This window comes from Tasmannia lanceolata, unplaced genomic scaffold (assembly GCF_043159265.1).
Source record: "Tasmannia lanceolata isolate RefF3 unplaced genomic scaffold, GAP_Taslan_0.1 ptg000026l, whole genome shotgun sequence".
NCBI classification, from domain to species: domain Eukaryota; kingdom Viridiplantae; phylum Streptophyta; class Magnoliopsida; order Canellales; family Winteraceae; genus Tasmannia; species Tasmannia lanceolata.
This window is the reverse complement of record NW_027518703.1, coordinates 4,068,676-4,084,682: the sequence shown is the minus strand read 5'-3', so window position 1 is coordinate 4,084,682 and position 16,007 is coordinate 4,068,676.

Genomic DNA, 16,007 nt, shown 5'->3' with positions numbered 1-16,007 from the left:
AGCCGGACGTTAGTTAGGGGAGGAGATGACATTACCAATTCAGAGAGAGAGAGAGAGAACAACATTCTCCAAGCCAAATTTCACCTTGTTTGAGAAATTGGCTTGGAAGGTATATGGAGGAAACTTGGATGCCACATCACCAGACATTACCCATGAAACTTCTCTGGTAGTCTCTAGGGATTTCGATGCTACATTGGCAACCAAACACGAGATTCTACTGACATGGCACCCAGATGCAAAGTAAAACCCCTAAACTATTATGACTTTTTTGTGCAATCGAACAACCCCTGGGAAAGAGAGGGCAAAACTACCAGAAAGATGTGCCTTAGTACTCCTGAGAGTTTGGTGCACATATGCCAAGAGTCAAATGTCCGTTTGGTTGACAAGTGAAGATCTCGACTTTTGCAACAATCCATGTTGATGCCCCTTCAGCCAAGGTGGCACCCAAAATGTAAGCTCTCATTTTCCGCTTAATCCAAGTGGAAAATAAATTCAAGTCGAGGGCATCCGTCCATCGCCCGTAAACCCCACTTGCTCTAGGGATAACTGTCCATGATCCAAACACAAACAACATGGTTGTAATTTTTCTATAAAATGGAAAAAGGTTTCTATTTTGGGAAAAAAAGTTTCAATGAAAAATGATTTAGCTAATACTAAAAAGGGAATTGCTAGCGTTCATCAGACCGGCCACCTCGTTAATGAAGATAACATCTTTTGTCTCCATTCACGAGGTGGCTAGTCTGACGTGCAACAGACCAGCCGCGAAAACCCTTTTGCGATGGAGCTTAGCAAATCCTTACTGAAAAACTCATTTTCTAAGATGAAATTTTCTGTGGTTTTGGTGTCGATCTCCATCAAAATCCGAAATTTCGGTCCGAACGGTCGAAATTTAAAACCATGATCTTAATAACCGTTTTTGACCCATGTGATGGGACCACTTCTTGACGCTACACACAAGGAAATGATATATTCAATACCTTTTCTTCCCCGGACCACCCTCTTAGTTGTAAAAGAGTAGTCATAATAAATACACTTTGGGGTGGCCCAGGGAAGAAAAGGGTCCCTGGACCGCCCCCTTAGTCGTAAAAGAGTACTCATAATAAATACACTTTGGGGTGGCCCAGAGAAGAAAAGGGTCCCCGGACCACCCCCTTAGTGCAAAAATATTAGTCATAATAAATACACTAGGGGTGGCCCAGGGAGGAAAAGTTTGGCAAATGTATCACTTTCCTACGTGGATGGATATTAAGGAGAAGAACGTTGAGTGCGTAAGACGCACTACTCCCATTACTTTAACTTGCCGATATTTTGATGCTTTATTTTGCTCGCGATATGACGAGCGAGCGAGAAAATAGCCAAAAAAGAGTATTTAAAGTTACACTGAATTTTCATTGGGAGATGATAAATTCGCTCCCCCTGTAGGATGTTTCGCATCCTTGTAAGGTGAATTGGCGTAAAAAAGCATCAGACTTTTTGCTTTTTGACGCTAATTCACAATAACGGGGTGTGAATCATCCTACCGTGGGTGCGAATTCATCATTACCCTTTTCTTTTCGAGCTGCTTTTTACAAAGGTTTCAGGTTTGAGTTAGGTAAGAGTCGCTTGTCAGTCACCAATTTTCTTGTGGACTAATACTACCCTTTCTCAGTTTCAAACTATGGATTTACAACCATTAAAATTCCGTCTGTTTGGAAAAAAGATGGGGGTAGTTTTGTCATTCAAAGAACCAGACACCTGAAAGATAACCTAGTCTGAATCAAATGTCTTAACGCCACGTGTCCTCCTCCTATGAGATCAAACATCTTTAATGATCCATTTTAAGAAATGGAATATTACAACAAAATTCAAAACTTTATGCCTGTTCGTAGTACGGGAAAAATATTTCTAGCAGAAAAAAATTTCTTAGGGATAAATACATTTACACCCCTTCTAGTTTTTGACACATCCACTTCGACCCGTGTAGTTTAAAAAGTGACAAAGACATCCCCCCTCTAGTTTCAATTTGTTTAAGGTTTGCCCCCTCAGCTGAAGGTTCGTCCATAGATTGAAGGGTTAGGATGATCCGATGGAGCTGATTTTTTGGGCACACCCTATCTATGTCAGGATCCATCAAATGAACGCTTTGGATCATCCAAATAATGTGGGCCCATACCCGAATCCAAAGAGTTTGGTAGTATTTGGATTCGGGTATGGGCCCACATTATTTGGATGATCCAAAGCGTTCATTTGATGGGTCCTAACATAGATAGGGTGTGCCCAAAAAATCAGCTCCATCGGATCATCCTAACCCTTCAATCTATGGACGAACCTTCAGCTGAGGAGGCAAACCTTAAATAAATTGAAACTAGAGGGGATGTCTTTGTCACTTTTTAAACTACATGGGTCGAAGTGGATGTGTCAGAAACTAGAGGGGGTGTAAATGTATTTATCCAAAATATGCAGGACATTAGAGAGATATGATCATAAATTGAAGGTTCCTCTAACTAAATCTTGAACCCTGGTGGTCAAGTTATTTTCTCATGTGTAATCAAACAATGAAAAAGTATGAAATTTTGAAGTTTTTCATTTCTAAACTTTTTCAAAAAAATAGTAAATAAAACACTACTAAAATGGGGCTCCATTTTATTAAACAAAATGATGCCCCAAGACAGAAGTACCCTTACACCCCATGAGATTGGGGTGGTCTGACCATTTTTATGAGGTTGGGATATTGTGGTCAAATTTATGACATAAGGGTATTTTGGTCATTTTCATGAGATAAGGTATTTTAGTTATTTTCTATAAGATATGGGTGTTCTAAGATTTTTTTCTTTTGTAATTTTTTTATTTATCTTTTCTCAAACTTATCATGGTTACACACATTTTTTTATTCTTAGAGAAGAAAAACAAAAAGTATGACTAGTTTTTTTTTTCTCTATCTTCTGCAGAGAATTTTAATGTAGGAAAAAAAATTCTAATAACTGAGTTAGCCAAATAGTGTAAAACTCATTTGGGAGAAGGAAAACTAGGTGGGAAAGAAAGCAGCCTATTGGAAGTTTGGCACATGTCTGCTTTAAACACGTCAACTATATATATACATTGTGGTAATCTAAGCAAAGCAGAGCGAATCTCTCTCTCAAATCCAATTCTCTTCTCTTTCAAATTGACACTGTCGCTAGGTTTTCTCGAATTTCCGGTGTTTGGAAGAAACAAAGGGATCAGAACAGTCAAGAATCCTCTCTAATGAAGGAGATTCTCACTGTGGCATCGCAATTCAGAGCTTGATTCCACTCACGTACGTCTTCTAAACGATATTTCTCGGTGAAAAATGCTTTTTCTTGAGCTAGTTGATTGGAAATTCGATTGTTGGGAGGTTTTTAGGGTTATAAATGAGGATATGGAAGGGAATTTCTGTCTTTTAGGAAATTTAAGGTTTTGGTTGGGGAGGATTACTGGAGATGCAGATTAAGAGAAGTTGGTTTAATGGAGATCCACCATCTTTCCTCGTATGATTCATTGGGAGGCGTTCGAAGAAGAGAAAACGATCCTAATGAGATTTTTGACAGTTTAGGGAGATGAATAGGTGATCCAATCAGCAAAATCTCACATGCATTCTACTATCCAAGCATTCCCCTTACCCTCATATTTTTTAATCAAAGACTCACAAATTGCTAATCTTCAATACACAAAACTATTAGGATATGTCGTGCAAAATCAAAGGCCATAATCACTTGCTGAAATAGTGTGGCAGTTGGGAGTTGTAATAGAGAAGTGGCTGAAGGCATGGGCTCAATATTCGTCAAAAGATCCCAACCCTTCACATTGAGCCCTTTAATTTTGAGTCCAATAATCAGTTTGGGGCTCACAATTGGTTGTCACAATCTAAAGTGAACAGGGCCTAACGGGATAATTCAGAAAATAGGAAAACAACTGGAAAGATTTTCAGAGCCAGGCCCATCCATGCTATGCCTAGTAGATAAACGATTCAAATCATTGTGGGCCTCACCTATAATTTTATATGTAGTTATTGGGACGAAGAACATTGGTTTGTATCACCAAATTATCTAGATACCCTTCCCTTCTCTTCATGGATGTATAGATGAGATCATGAGAGGAGGTTACACGATTGATGCGGATATTTTAACATACTTTAGGAGTCACTTTTTTTATATGTATTCAAAATGTATCAAAATTCACTCCATCAACAATTCCAACCCTTTATTTTGTGGCTGTTAATATAGACAACTTGTTTCTTTCTTTTATTATTGACCATATTCTCTTGATATAAAGTGAAGTGTCAGAATCTTCCAATTGCTGTGAACTTTGATCCAAAGAAGAGAAAAGAGAAGAATGGCTTGAGCCATTAAAAAAAAATACATGAATGGCTTAGACAATAGAAAAAGTGGGCCCATGGTGTAGATTTTGATATATAGCAAAGCCTAACAGATAAATTGTTTGGATCACAGAATAAGTAGCTCTCACCTATATATCGACCTGAAATTATGAGCAAAAAAATCCCTGCAAAATTTGATGGAGCCCAGCATAGAAAGGCAAGAACGAAATTAAAAAAACGAAAAAAGGGAGGAAACTATTTGGCAAAAAGGGAGGAAACTAATTGGCAAAGAGGTTGATTCATTGCAAAAGGAATTAAAAAATGAAAAAGGGACTCTTTGATAGGACACCAGTCTATCAAAACAGAAAAATAGAGAAAAAGATGATAGAGAAAGAGGGAAAGAGTGAGTTAATTCCATGAAACTCAAGCCTTCAACATGTTAATTCGAGGAAACTAGACCTCCAATGTGCTAACTGCACTAATTGTGATTATTCCTAATTGTGATTATTCCTTGCTGAATAGCCATACGACATCTACATTATATAGAAATTGAAGAAAGTAAATTAGGAAACATAAATCAAGAAAATAGGAAAAGAGAATTAAGGAAGCCTACTAGAATATAGAAATAACATAAATAAGAAAAACAATCTAAATAAGGAAATTTGGTTCTAACATTCTCCCGCCCTTAATTTCAAGGTTTGAGATTAAGTTTCGAGGAGTTGATCTTGTGCAAAACTTTCCAAATTTCTTCTCTCTTCTCTTTTTTTTTTCTCCCTCATTTTCGCCTTTTCTTTGTTTTGTAATTTGTCACCATTCTACATGTCATCATCAAGAATTGAGGCTGCTCCATTTGCAAACCGATCTCATCATGCTATTCTTCAAAGCGTCTTGGGTGTATTTTTTGGAATAATTGGGATGCTTATCCACGGATGGTTGCAGGTGAGGATTTTCTCTATGGGAATGACAGATTTGCAGGGTGCATCGAGTTTGGCTTGCACTGGCCCATTTTTGTTTTTTTCAAGGTTTTCCTGGGATTTTCAATCGGGATCTTTACTGAGGTTTTCTAGCGACCTTATAAAATATTTTAAGGCAAAAATTTATTCTGTAGACTATTTTGGGTTCCTCCTTGTTAGCCCAAGTGTTCCCCATGGGTTCAACTAATCATCTTGTTTTGCTGTCTAACAAACCAAAATTGATTAGTCCTTTATGGACTGATGAGTTGCCTTGAGTGTTGTGCTAGAGACAGGTTTTCACAGGTCAATCCATGCTAGCACACCACTGTACTATAGCTTAATGCTTGAGGATGAACCATTCAAATATCAAAGTAGTTGGAACATACTTGGATCAATCATGCCTTGGAGGTTCAACCAAAGAGAAGCTCACATTCAAGCATCCCAAGTAAGTGAACAAGCAAGGGAATATCATCGAAGGCCAAAGCTTGAGGATCAACACGCACAAACGTCAAACGAGCTTGAACACAATGGTGATGTCATCCTTGGAGGATGCCAAAGTAAGAAGCTCAAATGGAAGATCTCACAAGTAAGCCAAGCACTAAAATGGAGATCAATTGAAGAATGGTTCAAGAGATATTCAAGAGATGTTCAAGAGAAGTTTAATAGAGCACTTCGAATGGTAGAATGTATTTCCTCTCTCTCTCTCTCTTGTGTTTTCTCTTGATCAAGGAACACTAAAAAAATACCCCAAAATATTTTCAAAAGTGACCCAAAACCAAGAGGCCCCAAAGCCCAAGTGCTAAGTTAAGTTTTAAAATTGAAAAATATAAAATTAGTACTTGAAAAATGGATCAAGCACATAAATCATATCATAAATGGTCCAAAATATTTTTAACAGAAAGATCTCATCGTTTCCATTCAAATCGAGTATAAGAACATTGAAATCCAACTAGAAACAATTGAAATACGAAGTTTACAAAATCACACCTGAAATTTGGAATTCGGGTACAGAACTCCATGGACACTCACAGAGCTCCATGGAGTGCTCTAGTGGAAAAATAAAAAGGTCAACGGTCACTACGGAGCTCCGTGGGATGCCTCCATACTAGCCGTTGGAGACCTTTAAACGGCTATATTTTGGTCTCTTTTATATAAATGACGGTCTAGAGCTATTCTAAGGTTGCTAACACCTTGCCTAATCTTCACCTTAACATCATTAAAGATCCCTAATCACTCTCTCCACCTCATTTGTGCCTTGATCTTTATTAAACCCTTTTGAGAGTGGATTAAGCTTTACTTGTAATTTTCTTTGAGAGAAGTTTTGTGTGAGCTTCAACTTGTAATCAAGACTACATAGAGGCTATATCTTCTTTTTCTTCTGAGATACACTATTGTAATTTTGCGAAAGGGGCGCCGTATTTAAGTTCTTTTGAGGGGTGAAGCTCGAATTGTAATTTGGGGAAAGGAGCGCCGTATTTAAGTCCCTTGGAGCGATGGAGCTCGGATTGTAATTGACGAGTGTTGAAGACGCGGAGCCATCTTCATTGTATCAAGAACTATATTTAGTGGATTGCCTCAATGAGCCAAACTTGAGAAGAGTGGAGTAGGCCTTGGGTTTGAAGGCCGAACCACTTTAAATCTTGTGTGCAATCTTCTTCTCCTTCTTGGTGCACTTTCTCTATCCCTACTCTTTAACTTGTGTTTTATTTCTATTGGGATTATCTTTTGATTGATTGATGTGAATACCTTTTATGTTTGTTTATTGAAGATATCTCTTGGATTTGGCCAATCAATTAACTAGTGCTCATTTGGCTAATCAAATTATATTAATTAAGTTAACAAACTTAAAACTAGTATTGAATTCTTATTGAATATTTAGTGTTGCTAATCAACCTTCCTTTATTTAAGCTATTAAAAGCAATATTGGAAATCTTAATAGCTAAAGATTGTAAAAGGGGTAAAATTCTATAAAACAACTAATTCACCCCCCTCTTGGTTGCCCAACTGGGATTTCACTCTTATTCACCAAGCTCTTTCCCAAGTCCTTCTTCCCCCTCCTATGCTCCGAGCTCTTATTTTATTGGGCTTATTTCTTAGAGTCTCTCTGCCTTCTCTAAAATTAAAGACAGCATTAGGGTTCTTCACGCGTGCATGCGTCTTTAGGGTTCTTGGGGGTCTTTGTCCTTTCAAATCAAACTGAGCTTTGTAGGAGTTTTAGCCAGCGTGCCTCTCAAATCAAAGTAATTTTTATTTTTTAGGGTTCTTAGGTGTCTCTGTTCTCTCAAATCAATGACAACGTGCATGCATCTTTAGGGTTCTTAGGATTTCTCTATCCTCAAAAGTATAAGTGAGCTTTTAGGGTTCTTAGCCTGTCAAAGTTGATTCTTATGGATTTTGGGTATGTGAAGTAGAGAGCTAAGGGGCTGGATGAGGGGGGGGGGGGGTCTTCATTTCACACCGTCCATGAGAGCTGAGGTCGGATACGGGCAGGCCAAAAAAGCCCTCTCTTCTCGTCGTCCTTGATAGTTGAGGTCGGAGAAGGGAGGCCCAGATCAACGCCTTCGGACACCATCAACGAGAATCTGTTTCAGGTGGAGAGCGCTTTCTTTTCTTTAGATTTTTATTTTTGCCTTTCCTTTTGTTCTTTTTTTGCTTTAGATCGAGAATCCATTTTTTGATTTTTCTTTCTTTTTTCTTGTTTGAGATGCGGGTTGGGTCCGGGTAGAGAGTTGGGCCGAGTTACCCGACTTGACACAGTTTGAAATGGGTTTAATAGGATTTTTATTTGTTCTACTTTTTAATTTTATAAAATGATAAAAATACCCACCCCCTCATGCCATGTGGCTGTGGGACCCTCGAGGCGGACGGCGGGGGATGGAACCCTACTGGCCTCGATCTCCACATGAGATGGAGAGCTCTGTGTGGCTCTTGAATGATGCCCTCACAGTATGAGTTAATGGTGTGCGATACCACTTGATTTGGGGTCAGAAGACCCGAAACCAAGTTGTACCTCAATAAATGTCCCCACACAGATCCAAGGATCCGATGGGAAACTATAAGTTAGAGTCGCCATCCATGATGAAGGCCTGGAACCCATAAATGAAATCGGTGAAATGGATAAAAGCATGTCCCAGAAAGGAAGGGTTCGTGCCTGGTTACGAGTGGGGAAGGTGTTAGGCACCCCACTAGCCCGAGAAAACTCCGTCTCTAATGCCATTTTTATTAATTTTGAAGGATTTTGGGCGAAAATATGTAATGGGAACCAGCATCCCTGAGTAGACGACCTATCTACAACATACATAGCTCATTGATGAGCAATTACATTCACAAAAGAAATGAAAACCATCCACAACCTAAGGAGGGTTGATATCAATATTGCACAACATTGGAAGATATACTAGAGTCCGCTGTCTCCCCCTCTCAAATATATAGACCATATATGTTAGAGTTGGTGCCCTAAAACCCAGTATATTTCGCATGTTAATCAATAAAAGTTTCTTTTCATGACAATTAATGGATAACTAAAAGTTAAATATGTGTGATATGTATTTATCATTGACACGTATTTGTCCTTAGGTAGCAAACTAGGAAACTCATGCTCATGGATTCACAGATCCTAGGGAGCAAGGAGATATGGGATTCCGGTTCTATGCAGACCTTAGTAGTTCCTAGTTGGGGTTGAGGTTGGACACCTCCTCCTGTATACAACTAGAATCTATGTTGCCAACATACACAAGATGTGGAGTGACTTATCTCAATCACTCGGGTAGTGGACCCTAAGCAAGATAGAATGGGTACAACAATGAGATTGCGTATTGAACAGGAATACATTAGATTAACTTGTGGACATGAGACAGTTGAGCTATTCTACCAGACAGGACCCTTTACATGTCCTTTGACCTGAGGGGTCATATTATATTGTTGGCGAGTCTCTCATTTTTGGTCTATCTAATCGTGATTATCTTGGAGTCACCAGAGGGTAGTACTGGAGTGTTGGACATGCCTTCGAGGTCAATAGTGATACCTAGGGGTGGACATGGTTCGGTTCGGTTCTAAGGAAAACCCAGAACCGAACCAATCCCTGTTGGTTCCCAAAATCCGGAACCAGAACCGAACCAATGAAACCTGGAACCCAACCGAACCAGAACCAAATTTAATCGGTTCGGTTATGGGTTTGCAAGAAGTAAAAAATATATTTTTTAAAATGAATTAATTTTCCAAGTAAAATTTCTTGCACGAAGTACCGAACTGTAAACAAAACCCTGCAAAGAAAACCCATTGATTCTCAGACTAAATAGTAAACGAAACTCTTTCCTTTCATCTCAAAAGGCATTTGGTGGATGGGCTGTTGAATGTGAGAGCATCCATGTAAGCCCAATGGTTCCCACCTTGGCATTCCCATCTTCTTTTGATGATTCCAATACACAAGTGATTTTATATCACTAATGTGTTTGAATGTCTAAGTTGTAGATCATGATTGTGTTAAGACAAGATTGCTTGGATTGAGGCCAAGAAGCTCTCATTGGACCGCATTAGGAAGGCCAAAGACATCGGAGATCCAAGACGCATAAAGAGTTGAAGCATCGCAATTGAAGATCGAAGTCGTTTTAGAATGTAAAGATCCAATCCTAGTTTAGATTTTAAGAGGCATAAATAAGTATCCACACACCCTAAATGCTTAAGTGGTTGTCCTTGTGGTGTTCCAACAATTTGGAACCCTCATAACAATCCCACTTGGTGAAGATTTGGAAGCCCAAAACAAATAAGAAACAAGAATTGAAAATCTGCTGGAAATAGGATTCTCGGAACTCCGAGAAATTCCTCGGAGCTCCGAGATTTGGTCCAGTAACATTTTCTTATCTTCTGTTTCATTTCCCGGAACTCTGAGAGAAATTCTCGGAACTCCGAGACCACTAGTTCGGGAACAAATTATAGCCGTTGGGGTTTTTGCCAAAATTACCACTATGCCCCAAACGGTCATATTTGGGTTTTTCTATATATATGGGTATTCTAAACTTCCAAACCATCTATCCTAACACTCTAAAAACCTATTGGAATATCCTAAGAGTGTATTAAGCTTGTTTATGCCTCTCATCCTCTAGAATTAGGATTTGGATCATAGGCTCAAATTTGTACATCTTCTACAAACCTTGTAAACTCTTGTGAGGGATTTTTTATTTATTTCTTTCTTTATCAAGACGATTGTATTCGGGCGAGTGTTCGGAGAAGCGGAGCCCTCTCTCCGTGGTGAGGATTGTCACCAAGGTTAAAGGCAATTGAAATTGTAATCGGCACCGATCTTCGCCGAAGTTAAGAAGATCAACATAGTGAAGTCATCAACGGGTTTGGTTGGTGGAGTGGAGTAGGCCTCGCGTTTTGAGGACCGAACCACTTTAAATCTCGGGTGCATTCTCTCTTATCTCTTGTTTTATATTTGCATTGCACTTAGGATTTAACTTGTGTACTTAATTGCCTTTTTGATCTCCTAAATCTTCAAAATTGGGTTAGAGTTTACAAAAGATTAAAACTTGTTAGGAACCTAATTTTTCCTCCTCATTAGTTGCCATTAGAATAGTACTCGGGCCTACCCTTGGAATTTCACTTGGTATTAATTTTTCAAGCAAAATTTCTTGCACGTAGTACCGAACCGTAAACAAAACCCTGCAAAGAAAACTCATTGATTCTCAGACTAAATAGTAAACGAAACTCTTTCCTTTCATCTCAAAAGGCATTTGGTGGATGGGCTGTTGAATGTGAGAGCATACACGTTGTGAATGAAGACAAAATCTGCTGAAAAGTGAGCCACTGTGGCTACTCTCACATGCAACAGCCCATCCGTGAAATGCCTTTTGCTATGGACGCTAGCAAATCCCTTCAAAAGGAGCCTGAAATCGAAAGAGAAACCAAAACCCTTCCAAAAGCTTCTTTAAAAAGAAAGAGAAAAACAGAAATTGAAAGAGAGATTAACACATACCTTCTTATTCTTCTTCTTCACGGCAAAAATCGAGGTCGGAGTTGCCGGACGAACAGTGGAGGCGAAAAGGGAGAAAATAGAAAGGGTTTGCACTTTGCAAAGCAGATCTAAGGTTTTTTAGATTTTACTTCTTGTCTTAAAAAATTAGAGACTCAAGTATGATATCAGCAGCCCCTTGCTTTGTTATAGAATTAACAAATTCTTGGTTTCAACAATGATATCAACACCCCCACTTTTATTAATACTTAATAGAACAAATGGTTCGGTTTGGTTCTCGGTTCCATATCCCCAAACCCAGAACCGAACCAAAAGCCAACGGTTCCCAGATCTGGGAACCAGAACCGAACCGAACGAAGCGAAGCGAAGCAACCGGTTTGGTTCGGTTTTAACTGGAACCATGTCCACCCCTAGTGATATTCGAAATGGAATTCTCCACCTATTTAATAGGATAACATCTACGACTTTGGTAAGAGCAGTAGGCCTAGAAAATACTTGGCCAGGTGGATTTGATAAAGTGTTTATCAAAAGGATTTCACAAAATAAGTTTTAAAATGGTTTTAGCAAATGCATTTGCGGGCCGACACTACTTGATTGAAAGGTATACCATGAGTGAGCCCAGGGGTAGTTAATGTCCACTCCCCATAGGACTTAACTCGGTAGATGTGGACTTGGAGAAAGGACTTGTACATTTGATGTGATTAGGGGTATGATGATTTGATGGTTATCTTTAGGGTTACATCTCGATGGAGGCTACTGACTCAATGTGATTGCAGCATTAGCTACGGAGCAATAATCGCAGTAGGGCCCACTTGTGGGTTCTGCAGGATCTACCGTTGAATCCTTGCTACGATCCCACTCACTACTCAATTGACCTATTATAATCTATTGGATAGGGATCCTGCTTTTATTTGGTTGCTTATACGAACTAGTTTCATGGCATTGGATGCATTGAAAGGATATACACAATGAATATAGTGTATATTCATTATGGGATACATTGGGAATACCAAAATAGTTAAGTATTAACGATAAGGGTATTTTGGGAATTATAGAAAAATATGGATGGAGCTTTTATCCCATTGGATGGGAGGAAATATGTTTATTTAATTAAAAAATTAAATAAACAATTGTTAGTTTAGCTTATAGACTCATTTTACTAAAACAGTCATAACTTACTCACCTCTTGTCCAAAATTAATCTATAAGTACTCATTTCGAAGAAATTTGAAAGATTTACAACTTTGTAGTTTATGATTTTTTCTTATTCAGCCATTTACTTTTTCAAAAAAGAAGTCAAAATTTGACCTACAACATTATAGCGGGAAAGTAGAAAAAGGAAACAATGTGGAAGATATTTTAGGGATTGTTTTTATCTAATAAAGCAACCCACATTTTCTACTTGGAAAAATGCCCAATTTAGAGTTTTCTACACATCCAAGAATTTCTAAAAACATTCACACATTGTTTGGTTTCTATTTTGAAAAAAGCAAACTAGCTTGTTTCCAAATTGGAAGCTCCCAATTTTGACTAGTTTCCTTATTTTTTAAGAATTCTCTAGAAACTTTAGATTGTATCAAAGGCAATTCAAATCTCTATAAATACAAGACAAAGGAATAGAGTTTTCTACAGCTCTTTCATATTCCATTTGCTGGAAATTGAAAGAGACGCACAAGAAAATTCGTCCCTTTTATTCTCTCTCTTTATTCATCAACTAGTTTTAAGTTTTTGAACTTAAAGGCATTCATCCAACTAATATCCATTGTTCTAAACAATAATTCCCATATTATAATCTGATTAAGATCAGATTATAAGGTGAACAAAGAGTTGTTTACAAAATCCTTTGTGCAACAAAAGGAATCTATCAATTCAACTTGCGGTTTCGCGTTGATTAGAGTGTCAGCGAAATTTCGAGGAGTAGATCAAGCGGATGAGTTCTTTTCTACAACAATTTAAAGGTATTTATATTTGTGTTTATTAAATCACAATAAAAATCAATTAGTTCCTAGGTTGGAGCAAAATTTTTGTTCTACACGCTTTATTCTTCCGCTAGGTGTAGCGATTTTGCTCGTGGTTTTTCAACCTTTCTAACAATATATACAAATATGAATCAATAATCCTCACATCTCTCATGGCGAGGCGGGTAAGACTAGTGCAAATCTAATATTGCATGACTGTGATACCTGTCTCCACTACAGCTTGGCAGATATCATCTAAGAAAGCGGTAAACATCCACATGCTACAGCTAAGCAGATAATAACAGATATCCATATGATAATGATGAAGAAGCAATAAGCAAATAATGTTACAGCTAAGCATACATGAAAGGATATCAAGAGATAATAAACAAGTAACATGTGAACAAATAAGCAGGAATACTATGGCTAAGCGTGTAAATAAGCATGTGATCAAACCAAGAAAGAGATTCAGATAATGCTACAACTAAGCATGTGATCAAAGCCATGGTTTTAAATTTCAGATTTCGGTGGGGACCGAAACCGAAATTCGACGAAATTCCAAATTTCAGGAATTTCGGTCCGAAATTTTGTTTCAATGGCATTTTTTTTAATAATAAAAAATTGTTACAAAATTTCAGTCCGAAATTTCGGAATTTCAAACCCAAATTTCGAAGCTTAATACCAAATTTTGGATCAAAATTTCAGATTTCGGTGGAGTTCGAAATAGGTACCGAAACTGAAATTTTAAACCTTGATCAAAGCAAAACAAATAATGCTATAACAAAGCATGAGTAAGCATGTGATCAGGGCAAAGTTATGCGCCTATGCTAAACATGTCAACATACAAATCAAAGAATCAATAAAAGGGTTTGCGGAAGAGAAGGGGCTTGATAGGCTTGAGAGGGCAATCGTCATTACATATAGCATGTGTCTAGTGAAGTCAACTCTCATGAGAGTGTTGACTTCATAGTGCCGTCGACAACTATATTTTCTTCCTTGTTATTGGTTGAAAACTGTTTTTTCTTTAGGTTTTCAAAACATATTTTATTAGTTTTGAAATCAAGGTTTAGAAAAGGTTTTCTTTAAAAGATTTTTGAAAGATTTGACTGGACTTGGGTAAACCCAAGCTGCCTACATAACCTGTGAAAAGGGATCAAGCCAACATAGTTCGGAAACAGCTTTTCGAAATACGTTTTTAGTGTTTTTTAAGTTGTTTTTTTTATCATTTTCAATATTTTTATATTTTTATGTGTTTTCAACCTTATAGCTAAAGGGAACCTATAAGACTGACATCCGTGATCCACAACCTGGCGGAATGTCAACACTAGAGAACAGAATCCCTAGAGGCTAAGGAAAATCTCTAAACGAGTGAATTAAAGTTTCAAAGATGATGTAATGATCCCAAGAGGGTGAATAGACAGAATCTAATAAGACTGAGCGAGTCGCTAAGGAAAGGGGATAGATACATAGACAACTTTCTAAACTAGAGAATAGACTCCTAGGCTAAAGGACAGACTCCTAAACTATAGGACAAAACCTTAGGCTAAAGGACATAATCCTATGCTATAGGAATGACTCCTAGGCTAAAGGACAAAATCCTAAACTAATAACCCTAAGAGGGGGTGCTAACTAGACTAAGCAAGTCTCCTAGAAGGAGAGGAGACAACTGGGGTGGGCTCTAAGTGACCTTATCATTGCATCTGCAATGATGGATAAGGGTAATCATCTAGAAAGACTAAGTAAGTCTTTAACTAGTGGGGGAATAAGTCATAGGGGGGTGTCAAGTCTTATAAATGAAAGAAGGACGGGATGCTACTAGGACTAAGCAAGTCCTCTAAAGGATGGGCTCCAGGTATCCTTATCACAGCCCCTTCTATGATAGAGGAACTAATCTCTAGGGGTATGTGTCTAAAAGGCTATGCAAGTCTTATAGAGGAAAGAAGGAGGGGATGTTATTGCGACTAAGTAGATCCCCTAAAAGGATGGGCTCCTAGTATCCCTCTCATAGCCCCTGCTATGATGGAGGTAGGATAATCTAAAGGACTAAGCCAATCCTTAATAAAAGGGAGAAATAATCTATAGAGGTAGACAAGCAACCAATGAGACTAAGTTACTCTCAAAGGGAAAACAAGGAAGAGAAAGGATGTTCTAATGAGACTACGAAAGTCTCCTAAGGGTTGGGCTCCAAGTATCCTCATCACGCCCCCCTGCTATGATAAAGAAGAACATCTAAAAGACTACGTTAGTTTCTATAGGAAAGAAGAAGAAGGAGATGCTACTGAAACTAAGCAAGTCCCCTAAAGGATGGGCTCCATGTAACTCTCTCATAGCCCCTAATCCCAAGAGAACAAAATAGAATATGAAATTTATCATAGAATAGAGTTCAATGTCTGAAGCTAGATGACACTAATACCACAAACAAATATTATACACCGGTAACATCTCCATCAAAATTTGAGTGTTGTCTTACAAGAAAGTGATCTAAACATATAGGAAAATACAGACCAATGATATGATATGGACCCTCAAAACTCTATAGAAATGGATTCTTAATAGCAGAGTATGACCTGTAAACCAAAGACTGGAGGAGAAAAAAAAATCATATTCCCAATGAACAACCATCCAAAAATCACACATGCTTTACCCCAGTACTTTACTACAACGATTACAAATCTCAAATCCTACAATGAGATCAGTTATTTACTGCTCTTATCAAGGTCTTGTTAAAACCTAGAAGTAAAAATAACCATGTGCAATTAAACTATGAACTGTAGGAGTCCCAGGGTATAACAATCTGGAGAAAAAAATAACCGA